General features: G+C 27.9%; 3 long non-coding RNA genes across 3 annotated transcripts; 1 reads left to right on the forward strand and 2 right to left on the reverse strand.

Annotated features, from left to right (window-relative positions):
- Positions 1 to 1,684: 1,684 nt before the first annotated feature.
- LOC136074716 (uncharacterized) lies at positions 1,685 to 7,972 on the reverse strand. Its single transcript, XR_010635367.1, has 3 exons — positions 7,746 to 7,972; positions 1,987 to 2,011; positions 1,685 to 1,877 (listed from the first exon to the last, which is right to left on the reverse strand). It is a non-coding gene; the product is annotated as an uncharacterized LOC136074716 (long non-coding RNA).
- Positions 7,973 to 11,591: 3,619 nt separating this feature from the next.
- On the forward strand, positions 11,592 to 12,461 carry LOC136074717 (uncharacterized). The gene is made up of 2 exons (XR_010635368.1): positions 11,592 to 11,744; positions 11,881 to 12,461. It is a non-coding gene; the product is annotated as an uncharacterized LOC136074717 (long non-coding RNA).
- Positions 12,462 to 13,603: 1,142 nt separating this feature from the next.
- On the reverse strand, positions 13,604 to 14,576 carry LOC136074718 (uncharacterized). Its single transcript, XR_010635369.1, has 3 exons — positions 14,382 to 14,576; positions 13,899 to 13,923; positions 13,604 to 13,788 (listed from the first exon to the last, which is right to left on the reverse strand). It is a non-coding gene; the product is annotated as an uncharacterized LOC136074718 (long non-coding RNA).
- Positions 14,577 to 22,215: the final 7,639 nt, after the last annotated feature.

Consider the following 22,215-nt stretch of genomic DNA (forward strand, 5'->3'; position numbering starts at 1 on the left):
CTCTCCCCTCCCCTGCCAAAGTTACATTATGACCACTAACCTATTTTTGCTCAACAAAAATAGAATCTAAAAATTAATGATTATTTAGCAGCCCCTATTAGCATTAATGCGGCAGGGCACACTACTGGTATAACGGCATGTTGACTATATTTTACCCTAATTATAATAGAACTACCCTTTATCGTGTACGTGAAAAAAAAAATTCTTTCCCGATGCCCTACCACAAACACTGCCCACATCAAAGCTGGCACCACCAATTCAGTTCCTTAAGTCAGCAAAACGTCAGATCGACTTATTTTGCGTATTAAAACAGTCCGATCGTTAAATATTTTACAAACCATAATCCGAAAAATAATTTTCGAACTAACGGCGAATTTTTTTTTTTTTTTGGATTCTCTTTGCTGTTCGGATATCCGAAAAATTTTTACGAACTGCTAGCGGATTTTTATTTTGCGGATTTTTTTTTGATGTTCGGATTATTAATCCGAAAAACTTTTACGAATCAATTAAACTTTAATTCCCTTAGCGAATTATACGAATAGCGTTCCGTTCGTGTCACCATTAAATGGTGTGGTCCAAATAATTTACATTTTTATTGTGCGCGTCCTATAAATAGTGGATTTCTTTTTTATTTTCAATCGTTTCTATTTGGAAATCTTAACCTACAACAATTCGTTCAACAGATCAACAAGTCTACTTCGCTTACATTTATTACGGTAAGCTGTTATTATGTTATTTTGATAATAAAATAAAGGTTAATAAGATAATAAGATAAAAGTTAAGAATTTTTTAAACTCAGTTTTTGCGGGGGTTTTTTTTTTTTTTGTGGATCAAATTCTTTGGCGAATTAATTCGCTTTGCGGATTGCTTCAATTAGTAGATTGGTCCGATAAAACTTATACTGTAATATTTCTTCTACTTAAATAGAAATAAAAATAGAAATAGAGATAAAAACTAGTTTGAAAAATTGTTACATTCATTTCAACAATTAAGGCAAATTATTCTTTTGTTGAAAACATGCCTCTAAAATATCATTTATAATTAACACAAATATTAAGGAAAATTTTCAAATAACTTTTAAATAATTAGTTTTTTTTGGAAACTGTTTGCATGCATCAGGTTTTATTAAGGCAAATATTAAGGAAGTAATATTTGCCTAATATTTTTAATAATACTCCCTCTATATTTCTGAAATATTGAGGCAGATATTTCAATAAAAAGTCTGTAAACAAGGAAATGAATTTGGAAAATGATTCATTTTCGGTGTGATTTTGACTTTTTTTTATTTCTTAACATGAAAATCATTTCATTTCATTGTATATTTGAATATTTTAAATAAATAAAAATGAATCTTATTTCAAAACCATTCTTCACTCTGAATTTATATAAGTCCGTGAAAATAATATCGGTTCGGATTCCGATTCGAAAAACAAATTTCGAATTGCAATCCGATCTGGAAGCATCGAATCAGATTGCAGTCCAAAAAATTAATTCGAAAAAACTTTAACAAATTTATTTCCGATACATTACATTACTTTCGGATCATATCAATCCGTAAGTAATTTGAACCGTTCAGCATAGATAGTTCGGTGCACAATCCGACAAACAGTAACGGATCGGCGGTTTCTGCATCAAAGTATTACCATTTTTACGTAAAGAACGTTTAAAAGACATTTAAAAAACGTTTAAAAGACATTTAGAACGTATATTTTAAAAACAAAATGCCCGAAGAGATATTTATAAAGACTATTGGTTTATTTTACAGACTATTCGGAGTCTTCGGAGTCTTTTAAAGACGGTTCGTAGTCTTGTAAAGACTATTCGGTCTTCGGAGTGTCTTTTCTTCATCTTTTTTTTCTTTAACTTTTTCATTTTCTCTATATAATAAAACCAGTCTATTATTTAATTAATATTTAAAATACTTAAACGAAAAAAAAAACCACAGTTACCATGTCATTGAAAATAAAGTAAACAAAAAAAAATTACCTTTATTAGAAGTTTCATCTTTAATCTGCAAAAAAAAAAAAAAAAAAAAAAAGGTTTTATATCTAGTAGTAATTAAGTCAAAAGTTTAATTTTTAAGACGTTTTTATTATCATAGTGTGTGGGTAAGGTTGAGGCGTCCTCTAAAATATTAAGTATTAAAAATAAGTCTCTTTTTTCCCCCGCGCCTCCTAAACGTTTCTTATTACAAAATTCTGCGTTTATTGTAAACGGAAATCAAACCATCGTTTTCAAATTTCAACAACAAACATGCCTTATAAATATAACCGTATTTATGGTAGATAATTAGGTATCTCAAATATAAAACACCCTTTGGCTTTCAGTTAAATTCGACAACAATTCGTCAGCCAAGAAACAAGAGTATGCCGTATGTCCACATTTTGTGACTTTTCTGTTTATTATCAACAAATATTGAACAATCAATGAAGTATGTGCCCAATATATTTAGTCTAAAGATTGATGCAACTTTTAAAAATATTTAAAAAATTATAGACCGTACATGTATTTAATATTATATTATAGTTCTTGCAAACTAATTTGTGAAAGAATTATGAGGCAAAATTGTTAACAGTATCAATCAGTTAAAAAAGTTTATAATAAAGATAATATCTAGCAAGTACATTAAAATAAAAAACAAAAAAATAACATATCAAGAACAGTTTACTTTAACACATTAAAATGGTAAATATGTTATTCAGATATATATTATAGATATTATGCCTAGTGTCAAAAAATTAAGACTAAGTACCTTAAAAATGAATATAAAATATATTCATTTTTAATTTTACATTCTAGTACACAACAAAAATATAGTAATCTAGCAAAAAGAAAATATTTATCTTACATTTACTATTATATATATATATATATATATACTATATATATATATATATATATATATATATATATATATATATATATATATATATATATATATATATATATATATATATATATATATGTATATATATATATATATATATAGTAAATGTAACTTATTAAACAAAAGTTTTTTAAATTAGACTAAATGAATAAAAAAATTTAATATATTATTTAAAATATAATGTTTTTTAATCAAAAAAATAAAACATTTTTAAAAGTTTACCGTATTTCTCTCCTCTAATTACCTCTAATTTAAAAGACGCCCCAAACTCACTTTTATTATTAACCTATAGTAAAAGTTAAATGAACGTATTTGTAAATACTTAAATCAAAATTTTAAAATTAAAATAGCAGTAAATAAAAACGCTTATTAAATAGCAGAAAGTAAAAACGTTTATTAAATGCTTATGTTTTTTATTCAAGTAGTTATTCGAATTCAAGACGTAAAACCATTTTGTTAATTTTCAAAATATTACGCGATTCAATATCAATATATGTAAATAAAGGAGGGATGACATTAGTAAAAAATAAGGCCTTCCGTTTGTCGGCATGCGGGTCTCAATTATCGACCGAAGGCCTTCGGTTGCGGGTATGCGGATCATTTTTCCATTTTAGAAGGCCTACAACGGAAGGACTCGCATAATGTATTTAGGGCGTTAGAATTTTAAGACCCGCGCTTTATTTAAATAATTCAAAGCAACATAAAATATGGCAGGAAAGCTGAATGGTCTGATAAAGCAGTACAATTAGAATCAAAGAAATACGTTAAGCTGGATCAATATGGTAAAAATATACAATGCTTGCTATGCAATGTTGGAATCAAAGTCAGAAAGGGGAGATCTTTTACTACACATGAGTACGATCAACATTGTAAATCCATTTCACACGAGCTATGTGTTCGTAAAGAAAATGAAGCCGGGCATTCCCAAACGAATATACATCAGTTTTTTCCAGTTGTTTTTCCCAAAGATTCGAAATTAGAAATTGTGGCTAATTCTGAAATTGATTTTAGTATTATTCCTGAAGCTAAAATAAAATTAACTAAACCATGCGACGGTGTATTTAAGAGAGAGAACTTGTAATCCTTTTTAGCTCATATGGCATTATGGATAGTATGATAACTGATAATTCAAAATTTGTTAAAATAAATGATAAAATTTATATTCATAGTATTCAATGTACTAGAAATCACATCAAAAAATGTGATCACTGCATTAATTTATGTAGAAATCGATCATTCACTAGCCGATTAGAAGCAATGCAGATAATAAGAGATGTTTTAGAAATTATAGAATCGTCTGAAATTCATGATGCAGACTTGGAAGCTCTTAAAAAATTTGTATCAAGCTGTAAACTTAATCATGCACGGTGTAATGAAAAACGAATATTGTTAGCTGCAAAGGTCAGTTTAAAAATTGAAGGTATTACTTCATTATTAAATCTGAAAAAAGAACTTTTGGCAATTGGAATTACTGTTTCAGAAACCAATCAAATTTCAGGATATGGTTCCTTTTTCCGATCATTTCATAAACTTTATAAAGAAAATCCTAAACAAAATGGAACTCTACTACATGCAATGCAGTCTTGTGTAATTTCAAAAGCAAGTGGTAAAACGAATAAAAAATTTCAAATTGTGATGTTAGATTTTTTTTTAATGCTTCGAACATTTGGTAAATGTGTTCATAGATTTGTTGCTGCAAATCTCCCTAGTGTTTCCTTGAGACATATACAACGCGTCACTGCAAAAACATCAAATAGTTTTATTCTTGATGTTTCTGTAGATGGCCTTAACAAAAGATTAGATAACATTTATGACATAATGCCTGGAACCAATAAACTAATTGTGTCTGTATCTATGGATGCTACCAAAGTAATACCAGCCCTTCTAACTTGTGTAAAGTTTAATTGTATTGTTAGAAAGGTTGCACCAAATCATATACTGACAATAAATGATGAAACACTTAGTGGTATTGACAGTGCAATAGATCTAGCAACAGAAGTTAAAGCAGTTGTTATAATGATTCACAACTGTCCTGAAGGAATGACACCAATGAAACTTCTATGTATTCATCCCCAAAGTACAAATGAAAGTAATCATAAATTCAATAATCACATTTATGATGTTTTAATAAGACATCCAAATTTTGATGTTGTTTCATATTGCACAGATGGTGTATCATATGAAAGTAAATGGATAACAAAGACTTTATTATCATTTCTGGATGAAAAAACAAATGAAGTTGCTTTTATAGATGATAATCATGTTGCAAAAGCCATAAGAAACCAAATTATGAAAATTGATTGCCATGATATAACTAAATGGCATGCTGCTGATTAAATTGTTTAAAGCCTTTTGAAGTTTCTTTTTGATTTATTTTTAAACTCGTTTTGGTACTCCATTAATAATTTTGCATTACTTTTTGTATATATTTATTTCATAACTATATAGCAAAGATATATATATATTTTTTTTAGAATGATAAGTGAAAAGATGAAGTTCTTAACTTCACTGATCTATATCACACACACACACACAAATATATATATATATATATATATATATATATATATATATATATATATATATATATATATTATATTTATATATATATATATATATATATATGTATATATATATATATATATATATATATAAATATAAATATATATATACATATATATATATATATATATATATATATATATATATATATATATATATATATATATATATATATATATATATATATGTATATATAAATATATACATATATAGTAATATACAATAGGGTGACCCTTATAAAAAGATTTTTGAAAAATATCTAAATATGTAGAATATAATAATGGAAAACTGATTTTAATTTTTTTTAAATAAAAAATATTTTTAGCTCAAGACCCTTAAAAATATATGTAGACCCTTAAAATATATAGATAGACCCTTAAAAATATGACGGGCCCCTAAAACTTTGAATAAAAAAGAAGTTCTTCTAAAGTAGGTCAACCTGGTACTCAAAAGAAGCGAAATTATATAAAAACTATATAAAAATAATTATATTTTTAATACATATAATATATAATTACTTCCCTTTATTCTAAGTGCAAAATTAGTTTGAAGCTGATATTAGTTTTGGGTTTTATTTATACCTAAATTTTCACAATGAAAAAAACTCAAGAGCTAATAAGGATTGTTTTGCAGTCCTTAAGAGTTTTACTATACCGTTAGCAAGATCATTAATTATGTAAAATATTTAAAAAATGTCTCTCTACTTAAATTAGGTTGCCGACCCCTGGTTTGACTTATCGTTGCGTCAGTTACAAAAGTTTGAAGTTTCAAAACCTATAACAGAATATTTAGTATTCTTCTAGCATTATCTCCTAGAACGAAAGTTATCACAAAATATCTCCTACAACAAAAACTCACCAAAACAAAAACAACAATAAAACCTATAATCCTATAACTTTCAAGTTATTGTATGCAACATAATATAACAATATAATTGTTAACACTAAAAAGCCTTTAATTTATTTCAACTTGAAAAAACCTTGTAACTTTAAACTAAAATAACTTATATGATAAAAATAAAAACAATGCCCTCAAGTATACTTGCAAATCCGATTTTAGTTATGGCAGGTTAACAAAAAGGTTATTAAGAATGAAACTTTTTTTATAATTTTGGTCTCTTATAAAACTATTTAAAATTTAATATTAATTTCCAGAATAACAAGCTTCTTATTAAAGATTTCGTATTATTTAATTTAGTAAATACACGGAGAATTGCCGCACGCCCAAATATTTTTATTGCGCCTCTAGACCTACTTTGCGGTCGTGCGGGTCTTTCAAAAAACTGCGAAGGTCTTCCGTTTTTGCTATGCGGTCGTGCGGGTCTAAGTGTAAGCTCAGAAGGCCTTCAGAGACCTTCACGCATATAGATGTCACCCCTCCTGTAAATAAATTATGCAATATTGATTAAAAATTGTTTAAAATATTTAAACATTTAATTTCTAGTTATTTAAATTATGTATGATGCAAGAATAGTAAAACTTAAGAAAAAGAAAACAAAAGACCTCTCCCATTTAAAAAAAATTAAGTTATGGCACATTCAAATTCCAAATTTAAGTCTTAATTTGGAAGCTTTTCTTTCGGTTATTAATTTTTTTGTTTTAACACTTTTTTAGAAAATATACCCTCTCATAAATCAATGTATACACTACTCCTGCATGTAAACTCTTGTAAAACAAAATATTGATTGTATTTTGGATACTAACTTTACTTGTTTTAATAAAATTTATTTATAAGGAGTAAACATTTTATTGTTACATGAGTGTCATTTTTTTTTTTGTTATTTAGGTGCCCCAAAAAGACCTAACGGTCTTGTCACAGAACACCGGGGAAGTTCCTTAAACCAGGAAGTTCACACCTCCTTCCTTACCGTGACGCGAAAATATGCCCAAAGCTCGTTTCAAACCTGGATCACCTGCTTATAAAGCTCTAACTGCGCCACGGCCGCACAATGTACTAAAGGTGTATGAATATAAAATGTGTAATTTTCAAATTATATCATATTTGTTTGCATTATAAGTAACTCTAAGATTTTTGTCAGGTGAGGTTATCCTGCTACTGGTAACATGTTACCCAGTACAACCTGTTTCATATCCCGTTGCCTTGTAGGATAAGCTTTTTAAAGCAAAGGCTAGGAAAAGCCAACTCTGACTTAGAATATCGATGAGAAAAAACATTTTTGATATTTTAGATAAGAGTTTTTCTTATATATAAAAACCAAAAACATATATCCTTACTTTACAATACTCTTTTTGGAAAACCATAAAACTGTAACAAAAACAAAAACCTATATCCTTACTTTACAATACTCTTTTTGAAAAGTTCTAGCTGTTTCTTTCAGATCATTTTCTAAAAACCAAGAGTAAACCAGTGAACATATTGCTTCATGTGACATTTTTGATCAACTTAAAATTCTAACTGTGCACTATAATATATCTTTCGCCAACAAATACGTCATACGTCGACCAGCATTGACCACAACAACTTAAAGATTGAATGCATGTTTAAACTGCTTATTTAATTGAAAAGAAAAAACGAATCAGGTGAACTTCAAATTCTTTGTTTGACGCTTTAAAATCAAAATTTTTTGACGCATTTTTTTTTTTTTTTTTTGGACAGTTTTTCAACAGCAGTTTTTTAGTATTAAAATTTTATTAAATTTTTTTAAAAAATAAATAAATGCTACAATTATATGAAAAAGCAGTTGGCATATCTTAATATGCCAACTGCTTTCTGAAAAAAGAAAACTTTTAAAATTAAATATTTTTTTTATATATAGTATAAATTTTGATATTAATGATATTAATTTTTATTTTTTTTTGTACATATAGCATACAAATTTTTTATATTTTTTGATTTTATAATTTTTTATATTTTAAAGCTAAAACTATTTTTTCATTTTCGAGCATAGAACTTAGAGTTGAGAATGATTTTTATAGGTAATGCGGTTTATTCTTGTTCAGCTCGTTATACAAATAATACACTTACATAACGCTCCCAGTTCCCCCAAAACTGGTTGAAATATTCTTATTTAATAAATTTCAAATTTTTGACGTCAATTGCGGTTTCAAAGAATAAAATTTAAATGACGCTAAAATAATCATCCAAAGATAAATTCAGCACCTGTTATGCAAAAAAATGCTTTTGCGTCAATTGTGAAGAATTATTATTTCGTGATTTGAGTAACATCATATAATTTTTTGAAAATCTTCTATAATTTTTTTCCATTTAAGCTTATCGCCTAATTTTCACACTCGACACAAAGAATTTCTAAATGTTAGCCTTATGAAACATTTTTTTGTTTTTCTTATTATAAGATTTCTAATAAGTTGTTTAAAAGTCAAAATAATTTGATATTAATGAGATTTTAAAATGAATTCAAGTTGAACATTTTTTCCAAAATAGAATAAGAAGAGTTTTGATTCATATTGGTATACGAATATGTTGTCAGAATATTCTTCGCCACCTCAAAAAAGGTCAAAAAATAACCCCTTATACCGCTGCCCCTCCCACTAATTGGGGGAGGGAGTGAGGGAGCCTTGCCACGGCCCTGATTTGACATAATAACATAACTAAAAACCTCATATAAATATTTACTATTGTATCCTTATTAATCCTTCATTAAAAAGCACAAATTAATAGATGTTTTTTTTTTAAATTAATTTACTAACAAGAAATTACGATGTTAATAACTTTTTCACAAAGCGAGAAAAGTTTTCTTTTCGTTTGCAATAGTTCTAATACGGCTGTTTCACTCAATATAAAAATGAGCGTGACGTCATGAGTTTATCAAAAAAAAAGTAGTTCCGCATAAAAAGTATAAAAATTCACAAACTTTAAATTAATAGTAACTTTTTTATATAAATGCTTTCAACTTGCAATTAAAAAAATATAAAAGGTCTATCTTTCCTTGTTAAATAAATATTTACATTAATTGGTATAAAAATAAATATTGCCATAATATTTGAAATAATTTAGAACCACTTTTCTAATTTTCGCATGTTTTCCGGAAAACATGAGTTGGCCAAACTAAGATTTCATAACATAGCTTTGTGCTTGATGTTGGAAATTTGGAACACTTAACCCTAAATGTCCATTCTATCAGATTCCTGCGTCATCCTAGAGAATTTTTTACAAAAAGACTGCTTTTAAAGCATTTATATTTTTTAATTGATCGTTTTTAAATGCAAAACGTAACTTTTTTGATGGATGACGTAAGTTAATAAAATTTCAACCTTTTATGCAAATGAAAATAAAAAAATTATTTTACGTGCCTTCAGCTATGTTATGAAATATGTTTTCAAAAATGTCATGTTTTATAACTAATCTTGTTAGTTTTATGCGTACATTTGTGTTGACGTTTTTTTGCGATGACGTAACCTTTATGCGTTACGTCCCAAACTATTTATTAACGAATATTCTCCAAACAACTGTTTCGGCGAGTCAATTTTTGAAGTATAAAAGTAAACAAAGTTACGCGGAATTTTTCTCTTTGGATTATCAAACTAATATCAGATAAGTTGTTAAATCCACTTTTATCTAGTGCATATATTTGTTAAATAATATTATTATATTTGTTTTTATTATATTTATCAATAAGTCAATATTATTTTGATAACAATGTATTCAACTGAGAGGGAAACTCTAAAACAACATATTGGATGGAAAAATGGTTGGGAAGACAGGTGTAACTTTCCTTTTGTTAAGCGATTAATTAGGAGAGATAAGATCAGTAACAATGTCATTTCCATTTTAATGACAGTCTTTAAAATAAGAGGTGATTTATTTAGTTTTATGAGTTTTCTTTTGCCAATTGATTTTGATATGCCTAGTAATGACGAGTTTGATAAAATGTGCCTAAAGTTAACACGCCAAAAAAAGAAATATAAAAAAAATATTAAAGCTATAAAAAACGAAGAATTTTTTAAAATGCAACTGTCGCAAGCTCCACACACAAAAAAAAAATCAGCAGATGCAGATGACTTAACATAACTTATGATAACAGTCAGGAGCTACTGAATCAAATTAATCAATTAACTTCTGAAAATAAAACAAATATGGAGCAAATAGAAAAATTTAAAATGCAAGTATTTAAGTTGGAAGCTGAAATTACAGATTTAAATTCTAAAAATAGGGCTCTCAACACACATTGTAACTCATTAAGTTCTCAATTAGAGACTATGAGTATCAGGCTAAAACAGGAGGAGCAGTTCCAACTTTTAAAAAAAAAAAAAAATTAAAACAGCACAGCGTAAATTTGCATCTGCTCGTGCCAAAAATGTAAGATTGCTAAAAAAAATTAATATTGAAAAAAAAAATTGCAAAAATTAGTGATTTAAGCCAGAACAGTTGCCAAATTTGCAAATGTTTTGCTAGTAGCGATAAGGATTTAGTTGTCGTTGATTCTTATTTAGACTACGACAACATTGGTTCCTCTGAATTATTTTGTGGGTTTAAATTAAGTAATCCACAGAATATATCAGTTAAAAAGCCAACAGTTAGTAAAAAATATACTTACATTAAGTTAGGAAATAGTAAATCTTATTCTAAGTTTGGTAGGCATGCTGCAGCTAGACGATCTAAACTTGCTTTTATATTCCTTCGATTATTAGCTTGTTCAGATTTAGAAAGTGATTTGTCTATGTTGTTTTGTGATTCTATGTCTTGTGAAAAGTCAATATTTTGTTGTGTTGCAAATATGTTGGGTTTAGTTGATGCTGTAGAGCTACAGAGCCAATTAAGGATGCCCACGGCTGAATTCCGTAGACTGAGACGTATTCTGTGTAATCTTGGTGCAAGGATTCTCCCATCTGAGCCCAAGATAAGACAAGAACAAGAAATGCGGACAATGCATGTCAATAAAGAACATGTCACTGTGAAGTCCATGTTACTTTATCCATCTGCGAATAAAGCACCTTGTTTAGTATCTGTACTGATGGTCAAGAATTTGACAACTTATATTGAAGAGGTTTTTACTCATCTTAATGTACGCGACCACCATAGACAAGGTCTTTGTCTTGTTTGTGGTCATCAAATTTAGTTAAAAAATTTAAAAAATTAAAAACAACAACAAATAAAAAAACTATTTACAAGTAAGATAAATTATATGAGATCTTTAATTTATATATAAGATACTTAATCTAATATTTGTGTAATGTTAGTTTAAAATATTATTTTTTAATATATTGATTTTATATATTAGGTAGGTGCCCATTCTGTTCCTATCTTCAGAAGTTATTTATACCTTTGCAATACCTTTGCTCAGGTTAAAGAATGGAATACTAGTCTTGCATCAAATGTATGTAAAAATCTAGCTTTTTTATATTAACTTGTGATCAGAGCAACTGGTATGTTGGTTGGGTACGATCTTGTATGTTTGTGTATTTAATTTAAAAAATGTATTGTCCTTCATTATATGTAACATTTTTTTATAGATATATTACATATCCATTCGATGTTTATCACCAGAAGTTAGTTCTACCTTTGCAGTACCTCTGCTCTACATACCTCCTCGCTGGTTAAAGAATGGAATATAAATCTCATATCAAGTTGGTGTAAAAATTTAGTTCAATAAATTAAGAATTTGTAAACGTTATCAAAATTTTGAGTGGAGCAATTGTTTGTCTGGTTTAGCATGAGTATGTCTCTGATATCAATTGGATGTACAAAGATAGTTTACTACTTAAAGAACCTATCAGTAAACCAACTGATTATAAAACAGTTTTAAATGGGAATAAAAACAAATTTTCAAAAGATTTCAATTAGCTATTTGTATATTCAAACACTTTATTTACTGAGAGAAGAGACTATAGATTCAAGTGCTATAAAATAATTCTACTACCAAAAGCAAGGTTAATTCAAAAACTTAAACTCAAATTTGGTCATGAATTATTTTATTAGACTTGGTGAGTGTTTATTTATTAACAACTTAACACCATATTATTAGAACTGTATGCACAGAAAAAAATAAATGCTTAAGCTTTAAATGTTTTGACTAAATATTCCAAAATCGAAATCTGGCTTTATTTTGCAATGCAATGAATTAATTGGCTTAGGAAAATAAGTTTTTAAAACAAGAACTCCTAGGTTTAAAAATGTACTCTTTTAACAGCTAATCCCGCTTTTAACTACATTTTTCATAACTTTGCGAAAAGTGCGGTTTGCTTTCAGACCTCAATAAAGTCTGTTTTAGCTATCCTTAAAAAATTAAGTAAAATTTTTTTGTTTTTATAATGGTCAAACAATGGGTATATTTGAGAATAACTATCAGAAATAAATTTTTATGATTTTTTTTTGATAAAAAGTAACATCAAATTACTTGAATTCAGCCAACTCCATCATTTGTCGCGTTGTTTTTAAACTTAAAATTGTAATATTTCTTCTACTTAAATAGAAATAAAAATAGAAATAGAGATAAAAACTAGTTTGAAAAATTGTTACGTTCATTTCAACAATTAAGGCAAATAATTATTTCTTTTGTTGAAAACATGCCTCTAAAATATAATTTATTGTTAACACAAATATTAAGGAAAATTTTCAAATAACTTAAATAATTAGTATTTTTTCGGAAACTGTTTGCATGCATCACGTTTTATTAAGGCAAATATCAAGGAAGTAATATTTGCCTAATATTTTTAATAATACTCCCTCAATATTTCTGAAATATTGAGGCAGATATTTCAATAAAAAGTCTGTAAACAAGGAAATGAATTTGGAAAATGATTCATTTTCGGTGTGATTTTGACTTTTTTTTATTTCTTAACATGAAAATCATTTCATTTCATTGTATATTTGAATTTTTTAAATAAATAAAAATGAATCTTATTTCAAAAGCATTCTTTACTCTGAATTTGTATAAGTCCGTGAAAATAATATCGGTTCGGATTCCAATTCGAAAAACAAATTTCGAATTGCAATCCGATCTGGAAGCATCGAATCGGATTGCAGTCCAAAAAATTATTCCGAAAAAACTTTAACGAATTTATTTCCGATACATTACTTTCGGATCATATCAATCCGTAAGTAATTTGAACCGTTCAGCATAGATAATTCGGTGCACAATCCGACAAGCAGTAACGGATCGGCGGTTTCTGCATCAAAGTATTACCATTTTTACGTAAAGAACGTTTAAAAGACATTTAAAAAACGTTTAAAAGACATTTAGAACGTTTATTTTATAAAACAAAATGCCCGAAGAGATATTTATAAAGTCTATTGGTTTATTTTACAGACTATTCGGAGTCTTCGGAGTCTTTTAAAGACGGTTCGGAGTCTTATAAAGACTATTCGGTCTTCGGAGTGTCTTTTCTTCCTCTTTTTTTTCTTTAACTTTTTCATTTTCTCTATATAATAAAACCAGTCTATTATTTAATTAATATTTAAAATACTTAAACGAAAAAAAAAAACCACAGCTACCAAGTCATTGAAAATAAAGTAAACAAAAAAAAATTACCTTTATTAGAAGTTTCATCTTTAATCTGCAAAAAAAAAAAAAAAAGGTTTTATAGCTAGTAGTATTTAAGTCAAAAGTTTAATTTTAAGGACGTTTTTATTATCATAGAGTGTGGGTGGGGTTGAGGCGTCCTCTAAAATATTAAGTATTAAAAATAAGTCTCTTTTTTCCCCCGCGCCTCCTAAACGTTTTTTATTACAAAATTCTGCGTTTAATGTAAACGGAAATAGAAAACTATACGACAACAAACCATCGTTTTCAAATTTCAACAACAAACATGCCTTATAAATATAACCGTATTTATGGTAGATAATTAGGTATCTCAAATATAAAACACCCTTTAACAATAAAATAAAAAACATAACCAAATATTTTAAATTTCATCAAGGAAAAAAAAAAAGATCAAAAGAACTTGCTCATATTATCTATTGAGAAAATAATTTTTTCATATTTTTAAAAGTAGGAAAACTCCAACTTATAAACCTTTCTTAAATGCTCATTTCTTAAATGCAGCGCTATGACGTAATTGATCCTGTCGATAATTCCTTGTTGCATATTTTTGTAACAAATAATGCTTCTATCTCTCTTTAAACTTTTACCAGCTACATTCAAAAGTTTTTATGAATTATACTTGTCTAAGCTTAAAAGCTATGCACTTTTTTTGTTCGGGCAGACGCATCTTCAAACAAAACCAAAGAGCGTCCACCTTAAATCAACAAAATTTATTTACAATTTAATAATATTTAACTATCATAAAAACAATAATAACCGTTGTGTATGCAAAAAAACAAAATGTTTCAATTTACAAATTATCAATTCTGACTTTTTTTTTAAGTTTTCAATCATTAATTGAAATAAAACAATTCAACAACATAAAATTAATATGTAAAATAAGTTTTTGAAGAAATAGTTCTGATTTCTTTACCACCGTTAGAATTTCTGAAAAATTGAACAAAAACGTTCGTAAAGTTATTTGAGTTTCTGATTCGGAAACCCACCTTTTTTTAACCCACAACTTTTTTTAATCACCCACCATTCTGAACTTTATGTTCAATGTTTTATTTTACGTAAATTAGTGTAGCTATGTCTCTACGATAAAATTTTATGAAAGCCTTGAAGATGGAGAGTAGAATTATCTCGAAAACCTTCAAAAAAAACCAAGTTTCAGTTTAGCAAATTATAAATAAAATGTTTTCAGTTTCTTATTAAAAAGGTATACAGTTTTTCGAAGTTTTTTTAAGTGCGCGTAGTAGGTTTATTGTAATTAAATAAAATGTTATAATAAAATTTCATCAACTTGTAACCAATTAAAGTTTTTTAAAAGCTAGTTGTTGTTCTTTCTTCTTTATGCTTTACTTTTAAAAACATATTAATTAAGTTCTAAAAACATTATAAAACACTAATTTTATAGAAAAAAGAAATGGGTATAATATCAAAAGTGTGGTCTCATGCAGACCAATCGATAAAAACAGCGTGAAGTGCAAACAATGTGAGGCGATTTTGACAGCGAAAGGTGGCAACACAAGCACTATCCGACATCATTTTACTGGAACACATCATATAGATATTGATGGCATTGGTATTTTGGGCACACCAAATATTTTGTCTTTCTTTACAGCTTCACGGCCTAAAATGACAAAAGAAAGAGAACTTGTTTTGAATCAGAAAATATCAGACTTTATAGCTCGTGATGCACACCCAATAAGTTTAGTTGAAGGTGATGGATTCCTTAGCTTGTTGAAATATACAGATCCAGACAATGTTTTTAAAACTCGTTCGACTACCACAAAACTGATAAAAAAAAGATACAACAAGACGGTCAAGTCACTGAAACTGAAATTAGGTAAGACACAGTTTGTAGCTTTTACAACAGACCTGTGGACTAGTAATCAAAACATTGCATATATGTGTGTATCTGCGCGTTGGGTTAACACGGAATGGGAGCTGAAATTTGCAATCTTGCAGACACGAGAATGTCCTGAACGACACACTGGAGAAAACATAAGTATTCGTTTGCAGGATGCTGCTGACGAGTGGCGAATTCCTGTTCAGAAAATCGCTGTTACAGTCCATGATAATGGCTTAAATATTAATGGCCGGATCAGCGCTGTTTGCTCACACGCTACAGTTAGCCATTGGAGCTGGTCTAAAACTTCAAGCAATTGTGAATATGATTCGGGCTGCAAGGCAATTGGCGGCACACTTCAAGCGAAGTACGTTAGCAATGCAAGAATTGCGAAACAAACAAGCCGGACTAAGATCTAAATGTAATGAAAAAACATTGGAAGTCATCATAGACTGCTCTACTCGATGGAATTCTTCGTTGCACATGTTAGAGCAATTAGTGAAGCTACGTTGGGTGATTGGAGCCGTGCTGTCTGCCCGAAATTTTACAACAAAAAGAAACGCATCGACTCTACAAATGACGAATGAAAACTGATTGCTTACGCAAGCCATTATACCCATTCTGAAACCATTAAAGCAGGTAACAACTATGTCATCTGGTCAGAAATATTCTTCGTTATCGTAAGTTTATCCACTGTTGTCTATTGTTCTAAAAAATGTTTGAGCAGCAAAACCAGACGAATGCACTTCTGCCAGTAATTGCAGAAATGTCATTGCTACTGAAATAACAAAGCAATATTATTCGGAAGGAATCAGTGTACTACCTGGACCAAGAGCATTTATATTAGATCCACGTTTTAAGCTTTTAAAATTTTTAGAAGACCCTATTTGAAATGAAGCATACTCCGCCATTCGAGTTGAAATGGAAACTATTGTTATGTCTGTATTGGGAGGAAATATAGAAGTAGTAGCAGATGAATCGATGCCAAAGCGAGCATGGGGTCATTTAGAACCGAATTTGCCGAAGGAGAATGTTATTGGTGAACTAGCATTGCTGTGCACAGTCAACGAAGGGTTTGGACATTTGGATGAATTGGCGTCTTACCTTTCGGAAAGGCTATTGACTGTAAACGGAAATATCTTAGACTTTTGGCGAGATAACACAAAACGTTACTCAAAGCTTTCTATTTTGGCTCGCACGTAGATGTGCATACCTGCAACTTCGGTGCCAGCAGAATGCGCTTTTTCAACTACTGGACATGTGGTCAATCGACGACGTGCATCATTGACATCCGAAACAGTAGACATTTTAGTTTTTCTTAACCGTAATTGGGAGTTGTGTTACATGGACTCTTAATGTGAAATAAAGTTTAGAATTAAATGAAATTTTAAAATTGAATGACATCATTGATTGAGACATATTTATTGTTTTTTATTTTTTATAAGTACAGCTTTTATAAAAAAATATTGTTTTTTAACAGGAACCTGGGTACCCGCCCGTTCGTTCAACGGGTACCCGGGCAAGTATTTTTGCAATTTCTAACAGCCTTACTGAAGGGGTGATTTTGATAATTGGTAAAACACGGCTTAGGAAAAAAGATCTGATGTTTTACACCGACACATTAGTTTGAGGTTAATGTTCTTTTGTCGTTCAACCGATGGCTTTAAATAGAATAAGATTTTTTTTGTTTATTGCAAAAAGTAAGAGCGCAGCTTAACAATAGTGCCAAAAACAATATTTTGAGAACTTTTATGAAAAAGAGACACACAAAAATGTCATACAGAAAAAGTTAAAAGTTTGGTTGTTCAAATTTTTTGGTAAGAAAAAAGTAATCGCTGAAAACCTATAAAAATAATAAGTTTGGTATTTAAACGTTCAACTCTAACTTATATATTCAACTCTGAACGTTTATATTCAACTCTAACTTAAATTTTGTTTTCATTTTACGTTAAAAAACTTAAAAAAAAAGGTAAAGATTTTTGGGGTCACAGGTTTTTGTTTCAAGTTTTTATTTTTTTCCAGTCAAATATATTTTTGTCTAAATTTTGTTTGTTTTTTCAAATAGTACATTTTTTCAGTTTTTTATTTTTTGTATTTTCAGCTTGGTAAATGAATTTCGAAATAATTGACGAAATATTATTAGGTTCTTCAGAATTGCTTTTGGGAACAAAATTTAAAATCTTCGCGTGTAAATCTTTATCGTTTTGCAGCAAATTATTTTACATTAAATAATTCCAAAAATCCTCTATTAGTTTTAAAATGACCGTTAGTTATTTTGAAATAAAGTAAACTAAAATGTTATGTAATAAATAGGCTTTTTTACGAGCCGGTAACTAAGTTGCTGCCGCCATTTTGGTTGTTATTGCGTTTTTTTTCGATTATGCATAATTTTATTGTTTACTCAATTATAAAATAATTAATAAATAAATAATATTGATAATTTTTCAAACTTGTACAAGGTACAAGTTACATAATTTTTTTTGCAGTTTTTGATTTTTTATTACTTAGTAAAGATTTTTATAATGAAATTTAAAATGACGAATAATGGTTCTAATCTAAAAGTTTATTATGCGAATACTATAAAGTAACTAGAAAGCATCAAATTTCTAGGTATTTATTTTGAAACTCAAGTTTATAATAAAAATTATTATTATGTAAAACTTTTTTTATTTTAAATTTCTTAAATTCATTGAAATCGTTAAAAAAAACTCAAACACGAAAAACGTTGACGTAGTTAATTGAATATAAAAGTGCACTACATTAGGCTGCGTATACTTTATATAAACCGATTATAAACCACGATCTCAGGTGTTTAATGATATATAATTTAAGGCTTATGATACAGGTTGATCCGTTAGTTTTAAATGATATATTTAACTTTTTTTTTTACTCAAAGTTAACAATGTTTTCTTTGTTAAAAATATTTGAACGAAATGCAAACAAAATTGTTTTTTTATTTTATATAAATATTAACACAGTAGTATATAAGTTATTTATATGGTAAAAAAAAAACAAACTTAAAGTTCAAAAGACGTCCAAAACGTTCAAAAGAAAGACGTCCAAAATATCCCTTACCCATTGTGTTTTTTGGATGGTTTTGAAACAATTTTTGCTTTGTAAAAGTTTTTGTGACTTTTTTCTTGATTTTTTTCTAAAACTTTTTTTCATAACAAATACTATGCGCAATAAACTGAAATAAAATTAAATTTAAAGAAAAGCCCTAACAAGTTACTAGACTGCATTTTCAAATTTTTTACTTTGCAATTTTGAAAAAATAAACCATTAAATTAAGGTACTCGACGAAAAGACTCCCTAGTTTTCTACGAATTATCCCATACAGAAATGCATTTTGCAAAACAATGGTTAAAAATAATAGTAAATTTGCTACTATTATATCCTATTATATATAGATTATGTAGATTATATATATATATATATATATATATATATATATATATATATATATATATATATATATATATATATATATATATATATATATATATTATATAGATTATATAATTTCATCAACAAAGACGGGCAAGTTCCTTGCAAAACAATGGTACGAAAGAGTTGCATCCATTTCTTAAATATATAGCCAGCCATTATATAAATCAAAAAAATTCAAACCACGGTGGACCCTGTAAAACGCTATTATTAAACTTCTTTATGTATTTTAAATATGTGTGGTACAGTTACATCACGGTCGTTCATACTCACTTAATAAACGACATGCTATTGTATGCAAGCGCAGTTTGATTATAAAATTTTTTGGACTTTCAAAATAGTTTCGGGCCTTCGCCACAAAGTTAAATTGCAGTTGACGACCAATTTTTTATTACTCATAGCGTTTTTTATCATTTTCCACAAAGATAACCAGTTTTTAGGCTATCAGTAGTGTTTTAGTAACTTAATTTAGTTATAAAGTAAGAAAAATAAATAGAGAACATAATTTTATGAATGATTTACTTAAAAAAAAATCTTTCTTTGTTTTGTTTATAGAATTTTAAGGCTTTTTACTTTCTTTTTAATCGATAAAATCTAAAACTTTTTAAAATTTTTGTTTATATGAATCTTATGAAAATTTTTATGAAAATTATTTTATGAAAATTTTATTTATAATTCTTTTATCTTTTTATTACTTTTAACTGATCTTGGCACTCAATTTTTTTTCTTGTTCAAAAATCACATCTCACCATTGCCATAAAGTGACACCATTTTAGTTAATGATCTATGTAATGTCTTTATGTAAAATAAATGTCTTTATGTTAAAAAAGTTAACTATGTTTTTTTTATTTTAAATAGAATATTCAATTTTGCATGCAGTTTATTATTTTAATTTAGTTAATGAATATAAACACTATTAATAGATAAAGTTAAAGCCTCTTAATTATTCAATACACTTACCTAAAAACTTTTCTTTTTGTTAGGTGGAGATCCATAACAAGAGTTTAAATATTGTTTGTAGGGTTTGTAGATATTTGGCTCAGAAAATAAATTACACTGTTGGAGCAAACCAAAACAAAAATGAAAAAGTGTTTCATATCATGTTCCATATCTACCTGATAGAAAATTTAAAGGTAAACAAACTTATTCATTGAGTTTTATGTCCAAAATGTAAAGAGCTTATATTACCTAAAAATTTGGTGACCGAAACAAACTCTTTTTTAAATATGTTAACTGTTGAGAATAAATGTAAAAAAAAGTTCAACGTACTGAAAGAATATGGTTTACATACTAATCTTTAGAGAGTATCTGAATTGATAAATCAATATCACAAACAGCCCCATTGTTATTGCCAACAATACCTTTAAAGATATTGACATGTATAAAGATGGTGGACAAGTAGTTGAGTTAAAAAGTGGAGGATCTTGAGGAATAATGTTTTTTAATTTTAATTTCTAAATTTATTATAACTATAAATTAAATATTTTTCATAAATATTTTTTTAACCAGTTTTGTTTTTACTTACTCCAAAAGCTTATGTAAGCAGTAACCAAGCATCAAATACAACTGTAAAAGACAGAAATGCTTTTATCAAAAGACACATAAAAGTTATGTCTGGTGCATCCAACGATGCAATTTTCTGTCTATAATCAAGGCTGCTAAATTCATTTCAAGCAGAGACTAAAGTTTAATATTGGATGTTCTAAATACTGGAAGAGTAGTAGTTTGTGCAACCAACATGGTAGCAATGAAAGCGAACCTCTGCATAATTTTATTTGAATATCTAATATTTTATTCTGTTGAAAAAGAAGTGTCAATATGTCAATTAAAATATTTCTTTTGACCTGGTTTTACATAGTCATAAAATATATGAAATAAAAGAACTCTCCTCAAGAAAGAAATTAAAAACAACAATTTTCATAGCCACAGACAAAATAAAAACATATTTGGTATGAAACAATTTTTGAGTTACGGGCAATGCATAAGTATCACCCTTGTTATTTCAACTGTTGCTGCCTTTTTCTTACGCACACACAGATTAAATATTGACTATTTATGTACAACATTCAAAATGTTATATATGAACCTTTCATTATAGCACTAAAATTTTAAAAAATTTTCTATTTGGTGTTATTAAAAAACTCCATAAATTCGTAGTAGCCTAGCCACGGTCTATATATGTATCTAGATATATAAATACTCAATTAATATATAGAAAACGATTTTAAAAACTAAAACGATAATTCCAAAGTAAGAATATCTTACAACTTGAATGTTAGCAAAAGCAAAATACAAATTACATCTTCGTTTGTGATTATCATTTGCAGGTAGGGCCTCCAAGTCTTTATATATTATATATATGCCCCACCCCTCAATTAGTAGTTTATTTTCTTATATATTTTTCCAAATACACGTGTCCGACTAATAGATACTTAAGAGCCATGTTCGTAGCATATCGAGGGCTTGAAGCAAGAATAAAATATGTACACTTTTTAACATTTTAAGAAAAAGCGATTTGAAACAAACAATCATACTTCAAAGTTCTAATTCTTCGCAAAATTTTATGTTTTTTGACATAATATTAATATGTAATAATTAGAATTAGATTTTTGATGTATGGTTTCATATCGCTTTATCCCAAATTGTTGAAAAGTGTACATACGCCGTTCTGGTTCCAAGCCTTCGATATATTAAAAAGCTACTATGAAATTTCGAGTTCGTAAATATTAGGTGAATAAAGAAATGTCATAATATTGAAATTTGCGGCTTTTTAAAGTTATTGCTAATTGCATATTGAATAGATCATTTCACCATTTTATTTAATAAATGCCTAACTAGAAACCGAAATTGATGTGGCAGAGGCTTAACTAAGGCAAGGTGTAAGTAGGAACACTCTCCTTCTTGAAGACATAGGCATGTTTTTGGGGAAGAAGTGGGTATTGATTTGAGCGTTTTGTATTAAGACTTTAATGGAAATTAAGCTAAATATATAGCGGCTTTTTAGATTGATGTTATTTATCTTCT

Source organism: Hydra vulgaris, chromosome 01 (assembly GCF_038396675.1).
Source record: "Hydra vulgaris chromosome 01, alternate assembly HydraT2T_AEP".
NCBI lineage: Eukaryota > Metazoa > Cnidaria > Hydrozoa > Anthoathecata > Hydridae > Hydra > Hydra vulgaris.